This window comes from Alexandromys fortis, unplaced genomic scaffold (genome assembly GCF_014885135.2).
Source record: "Alexandromys fortis isolate MF-2015 unplaced genomic scaffold, M_Fortis_MF-2015_v1.1 scaffold_114, whole genome shotgun sequence".
NCBI lineage: Eukaryota > Metazoa > Chordata > Mammalia > Rodentia > Cricetidae > Alexandromys > Alexandromys fortis.
The window spans coordinates 3,946,030-3,953,528 of NW_026068046.1; the positions used below are offsets into that span (position 1 = coordinate 3,946,030).

Consider the following 7,499-nt stretch of genomic DNA (forward strand, 5'->3'; position numbering starts at 1 on the left):
ATATTGTGGATACTGAAGAATAAATATGAATCAAATTTGATTGTATTTTTCTTGACATTCTATCTCCCAAATATTTGTAAGACACAAAATAAATATCATCAGGCCATTTTGTGTCCTGTGAGTCGGCCTAGTTTTGCAAGAAAAAACATGAGTTTATCAACAATCTGTGAAAAATGCCATAAATCTCTATAATCACTCAAATATTTTGGATAATATTTAACTCACAATTGTAAATGTTCTTTTAGATTTTTCTTTAGTACTTGGTTATATATTTAAAGGAGTTAGAAACATATGATTTATTTTATTATGTGGAGCCCTCAACACCTCGTTTAAGAACAGTCAAGAGGTCTCTTGGTTATAAAATAATCCACACGAATTCTTCTACCATCTAGCTCCATTCCATTTGCTCTTTCCATAGCCTCCTTAGAGTCATCTATCCTCTCAAAATACACAATAGCAAATCCATGTGACCTGCCAGTTCACCGATCATAAACTACATTGACACCACTCAACGGTCCATATCGAGAAAATACTTCACAAAGATCTCTTTCTGTTGTGTACAAACTGAGGCCAAACACTCCCAGGCAAGTGTTGGGATCTGGATTCGCCCTGCTGCCTGTATGTCTTCTGCGATTAGACGTTGGAGAATGACTAGGATCTACTTCGAGATCGTATCCTATGAGAGTGGGGCCTGGACCGACTGTAGCATCTATGAGAATGTCTCCTTGACCTGGATTTTGATCTTGATCGAGAATGGGATTCAGAATGTTTGGAAACCCGTGATGGACTACAAGATCCTGACCTGCTCTCTGATTTTACGCGAGCAGGAGTTCCCGTTGGAGATTTTGAGAGCGAGACTCTGTCTTCGAAGTTGTTCTCCTCTATATCACTCATGTCGGCCAAGAGCTCATACACCTACACCAGGCTTTTACATGGGCAAACCAACTCATAGTGGTGGTGGAGGTGGTGGAGGAGGAGGAGGTGGCGGAGGTGGTAAACAACGAGATTCTTACTATGATAGAGGATATGATCGAGGCTATGACAGATACAAAGATTACGATTACCGATACAGAAGAAGGTCGACTTCTCCTTATTACAGTCCATATAGATCACGGTCAAGATTTCGTTCCTATAGCCCAAGACGCTATTGATATTGATAATGGAGTGGTTGTGGCTAATGACTCTTTTCCCCTCCTTTTTCTTTTTAATTCTGGATTTCCAAACTTCTAATGCTTCCTAGTCCTCAAAACAAAACCCTGGTTATTTAATCTGTGGCCAATTGTGTTTCCGTTTTACATCCTTTGTTACTCTCTTAATGGTATAATTGTCATTTAAATTGTTCAACATCTAAGTAAAAAGGAGCCCAGTGTGTGTGTGTGGGGGGGGGGGAACAGTCAAGAGGGAAGCAAGATATATGTGAAAATATATCCATGAGAGGAAGACAATATTATTCTCTTCCTGAGACATCATTAGCAAGACTAAAGGAAGGTTCTGAAATTTCAATTCTATTGACTACAATTTCCATGAGGTTTGTGATATGAAAAAATATTCACCAATCCCTTCCACATGAATTATTATTTCTTTGTTTTATTTTTCTCCATATCATTCCCCAAACGTTTTGTTTCTTGAGTAACATGTATTTTTCTATATTCTTTTTTATAACACATATAGTAAAAAAAATAATTTTGAGTAGCTGACTGAGTGATTCAATAGATATTCCTCTTTTTCGATGTTAAGTATTCTTTCCTAGAGATGGGGGAAAAGTTATATTGAAGGAGGAGGCTTTTAGAAAAACCAAGTGAAAATCAAGCGCTCCCTTCTATTGATAACCTTTTTATCACCAGGAAATGTTCTCAGCTCCTACCCATATAAAGAATTTTTGTTTTTGCTTTGGATATGGATAGAAACATGTCTATAATAATGGAATTGTATTATATAAAGCATTATGATGCTTTTACCTTCCCTGGTGGTCTTGTTAGAAAATAATGATTTGTATTTTGTAGATATTCTTTCATTTTGCTTTTATGTTCAATCCTTTATCTAGGTTTTGCTATATATAATATAGCCAAATAAAGACCAATTAGCCCTAAAATTTCAAAATTTGAGTTGACATAGGAGCTGAATGAGTTATAAAGTTAATTTTATACTCTTCCAACAGGACATCAAAAAGACTATGAATAAAGAGCTCTAGTTGATAAAAAAAAAATCTGTTTATGTTTTATCAAGATGTCAGAACAGTAGTTAATTAACTAACATTGTAAGCATTCTTATTTTCTTTACAAATATGAAAGCAATATGTCAATAAACTAATTTTGAAGTTATACTTAATTGATAACCTGGCATATTATCTTTGTGAAATAATGCTTCTTCACTTTTTTATAGCATGTCAGGAAGAAATGGCATTATGTTTATGATATGATACTTTTCTAACCTCAAGATTAGAGTTTTTACTTTTCAGGAAAACAAATTCACATATATTGTTTTTTTTTTTAGAATAAGATTTGCTTTAGTAAATAAAACAAAAATAAAAGAAATAGAGTAAAAATAGCCACATAAAGGAATGAAAATACAAAGAAATTATGGATACTGTATGTTTTTGTTGTCTTTGAATTGTTTTACTTCTGAGGAAGAAACAACAGCATTTAAAAGACATTTATAAATGCTGCTGGGTTAATCCAATCTATATATTTTGAAAATGTGTTGACTTCAATATTTAAATAAAAAGATATGTTACTTTGGAGAAGAGGTTTTGCTTTTATTTCTACAGGAAATGCGAGCCTCTGGATTTATTCTTGGTTAAGAAAAATAAGGTATGACCAAGGAAGATCCACTGAAAAATTTCCATTGGGGAAAAAATGATCCAGAAGATCCAATGTTTTATAGTACATTTTTTGCAGCTTCTTCTGAGTTCTACATCCAGAACAGTTTCAATACTGCTGGTTGAGATAATCCAGCCTCACAGAATACTCCAGTCAGGACTTGACCATGATCCTAAATTTTCTTTGGGTCACCATAAGATTGCCAGCATCCCCAGTCAGCTGGAAGTAGTGTAGAAAACTATGTCCACATTCCCAAAAATTGAATTATGGATGTTTGTTTTGTTTAGAGTGTTGGTTACAAGTTCCTACAGATAAATGTTAGAAAAAAAGCTACACAAAAGAGATCAGATTCAGTGTTTCAGTTTTGAAATGAAGAGGGGAAATGCTGTGGGATAATATTCTTGTACATTGTAAAGTTTTGTTATTTATATTGGTTTAATAAAATGCTGATTGACAACTAGCCACACAGGACACATAGGTGGGGCAACTAGACTAGAGGAATTCTGGGAAGAGGAAAGGCAGAGATTCAGTCATAATCTAGACATAGAGGAAACAAGATGAGAATGCTGCACTGAGAAAAGGTACCAAATCATGTGGCTAAACATAGATATAAATGATGGATTAGTTTAAATTGTACAAGCTAATTAATAATAAGCCTGAGCTATTAGGTCAAAGAGTTTATAATTTATATAAGCCTTGGTATGTTTCTTTGGGTTGGAATGACTGCAGTACTGGGTAGGACAGGAACACTATCTATATATAAGCTAATTAATGAGTGGCAGAATTGATTTTTTAAAATTGTGAAATTATGATATATCTTGTATTACTTTCCCATGCAGCAAAAATTCTTTCTTCTCCTTTCAAAATGTCTAAAGACTTTCAAAATCTCCTTTCAAAAACTTTAAAGACTTTCTATTTGAAATCATAATTGGTACATGTTTAGCATCTCAATCAAATAGGTGTAAACATCTCACTTTTATAGATGGATTCACTAGCATTTAATAATGCTTCATTATTAGATATTGCTTAATATTCAATACATGAACAAGCACAGATATTATATATGGCCTCCCTAGTGCTGGGATTAATCACCTGTGATCCCAAATCCTAGGATCACCTTTGTGTGAGCTCTATTTCCTTTTTAAACTGGATCAATCTCATGTAGCCCAGGGTGGCCTTGAACTAACAGAGCTCAGTCTGCCTCTGTCTCCTGAGTTGTGGGATTAAATGTGTGTGCTACCTCTAGTGCTACCTCTAGTGGCTGGTTGCACTGCTTCTCTGATATCTCATTTCACCCCCAGATAACTGATTGCAAGCTTCTATTATTAAGACCAATTAAAATTTGTGCTACAAAAGAATGTATAAATGGTAGGCTTCTTGTGTGAGTTTTCAATCCAATCCAAAGCTAACCTGAAAATACAAAGAACACTTTCTTCCCTATCTTCCTTCTACTTTCTTCATTTCCTCTCTCTCTCTCTCTCTCTCTCTCTCTCTCTCTCTCTCTCTCTCTCTCATCTCTCCCCCCCCGTCTCTCTTCCTGCCTTACTTACTTACTTCTGTTTTATTCTACATGTATTCAAATAAATCTTTGTAAAATTCCAAGTTTATTACATCCTAACAAAAGAGAATTCAGAGACCGAATAAGAAGCCATCTTTAAAAATGGTAAGGAAAGTCACTAAAAGAATAACTACACTCCACAGCAACCATCAAAAGTAAATCCATAAAGGCTGAAGAGTATGATTTTCAGAGTTAGTACATTGCAGAACTGTCCAGTTTTAAGTAAATATAATAAAGCATGTGAATAAACAAATGCATTGGTTTATGTTTAGGAAAAAAGCAATTTAATAGAAACTATCTCTAAGGAAGCACAGAATTTGAACTCACTGAAGATAAACTTTGAATCAGCTAAGTTAAATATCCTTAGTAAGTCAAAGGAAACCATGGGCAAAGACAAAGAAGATCTAGGGAATGATCTCACACCAAAGGATATATTTTAATGTCAAAACTTTTCCAAATCAATAAAGAGAAATTTGAGAGCTGAAATGTGTAATAAAAACATTCTACTTAGAATATCTTTAAAGAACAAATTCAGCAGATGAAATAACTGACTGATATGAAAATAGATTAATTAAGATTATATAGTTCAAAGAGGAGAAAATATACAAAATTTAGGAAAATTAATATAAGAGGAAACTTAGGGTATACCATCAAGGATATTTGTAGGTGTTCCACCAGCAAAATGATGGAACAGCCCCACTTTAAGTCTTCTAATCCCACAGATTAAAGTGATTTGTAGGCACATTGGATTTAGGTAAAAGGTAAAGAAATATAAATGGAAGCCGGGCGGTGGTGGCGCACGCCTTTAATCCCAGCACTCGGGAGGCAGAGGCAGGTGGATCTCTGTGGGTTTGAGGCCAGCCTGGTCTAGAAGAGCTAGTTCCAGGACAGGAACCCCAAAACCAACTAACTAACTAACTAACTAACTAACTAACTAAATACATAAATAAATAAAAAGCTACGGAGAAACCCTGTCTCAAAAATCAAAAAAAAAAAAAAAAGCAATATAAATCAAAATTAGAAATAATATTTCCCAAAGATTATGTTTTGACTTGATTACTTAAGGAAAAGCATCTACGAAGAGGACAACGAGGAGTCACACATGCTAGTGCCTCTTCATAAAGTATGGTTTATATGTCAAAAATGTTGTTGAAATTGCATTCCAAAATGCTATAGGATTAGGAGTCAACCTCTTTCATCCTGATCTCAAATCATTATTGCATAAAAAAAGGACCAAGGAGGATTTATCTTAGTCTTTTGGGTATGATTTCTAGTGTGCATCCCATAGAATATTCTAACAGAGCTCTGTTTAGAGCCTTAAAAATATCCCACTCATACATATAACTCTTGCTTTTATAACAGGCTATGTAGGCTCTATAAAATAGTTGATCCAGAAGAAGAGAAGAAGCCATCTGGTAATTCTGACAATAAAGACAGTTTTGAGCCTAAGCACCACTCTAGTGCCTTCAGTATTATTTGACAAGTGTATGCAGAATGACAAATACAAACAAATTCAAACAACTAAGACTGGAATAAATACCCACCTTGAATGCACAAATACTGATACTTATCCACAGGATCAATAATAATCAAAGGATTATGACAGTATCATGCACAGATAATATTATGGGGGTAATTTTACATGAAGAAATTGCCAATTCAAAATAGTTATTTTATGAAAGGTATGAACAGACTTCAAAGAAATACAGAGAAGCAATTTACAAATTTATCAGAGAAATTTATCAGATTGAAATAATACCTTAAAAATCATGTATCACTTTTCTAAAAAAATATAAATGCCCTATTCCCAGCATCCATATCAGGCAGCTCATAACTATCTGTGATTCCAGTTACAAGACCTCTGTGGACATTTGTTCACACACACACACACACACACACACTTAAAATATATACATAAATCTTTAAAATGATAGTAAAAAATTTTGGACTTATCATACAATAAACAAACCACGTAATAGAGAATGTTAAGCAAACCATTAAGAACCACTAGCAAACAATGAGGTTGGATACAAGTTATTTGAAAATACATAGGCAAAAAATAAAAACAAAAATAATGGAAATTGACAAAGAAAGATCTGAAATATGCAGAATATTAAAAGGCCAAATATTAAGTGACTAACAGTCAAGAGACCAGAAAAGTGAAAGAAGCATAAAACATATTTAAGGAAATGTTTGCAAAAGATTTTTCAAACCTGGAGAAATACCAAATTATGCAGTTATTAAATGGTCAAAGGTACCCACAAAAATGATGTACATTTAAATGTATTTTTTAATCATTGTAGACAGTTAAAATATCAAAAATTCCAGGGAGCTTTGATTTATTTCTTCTTACATATCATTTCTATTTTCTATGGGTTGAAGTTGAATTGTGTCTATTATTTTTTAATGCCAATATTTTTTTAAAACTACTTTAGAACATTTGTAGATTCAGTCCACACATAATGTGTAATTAGCATAATATTGTCAGACAGCATTAGCTCAGTACTGAATAAGTAACAATAAACAATGTTTACTTGTTTTATGTTGGGTACTATATTCTAAATTCCATGGCTCCTTCTGGCCTCATATTTACCCTATAGAAATGTACATTACCTCCACTTTCAGAAGTGCAAATTGAGTTAGAGATGAAATATATTTAACCCAGTTTACTGAGCCTGTTTATGATATACGAATGCTTTAAAGCCAGGAAGTTTGACTACAGAACGTTAGTTCTTCAAAGTTATGCTAAACTAGCATTAATTTTAATATTATTATAATTTGTTTTGATTATTTGTTCAAGAATGCTGTATTATTTAGTTTACCTTTTGGTTAAAACTGCTACCCCAAACTAAACTAGTAGAAACGACTTAAAAAAATATTGGCTCACAAAAAAACAAAAAGACAACAACAACAACAACAAAAAGTCAAAGATTACAAATAAGATTCATCAAAAATATGCTGATTCCCAGATGTATTATAACCAAATTGTTAGAGGTTGAACACAAAGAGAATATCCTAAATGTAGGAAGAAAAAGGAATGTTAAATATATATTTAATTTTTTTTTAAAATTTGTTTTTTGTTGAAAAAAAAATCCGCCTCCTCCCTGCCTCCCATTTCCCTA

The 7,499-nt window shown here is 33.3% G+C and overlaps 1 pseudogene; it reads right to left on the minus strand.

The window, feature by feature from the left end:
• Positions 1 to 329: 329 nt before the first annotated feature.
• Positions 330 to 894, minus strand: LOC126486581 (transformer-2 protein homolog alpha-like; annotated as a pseudogene).
• Between the last annotated feature and the right edge of the window lie 6,605 nt (positions 895 to 7,499).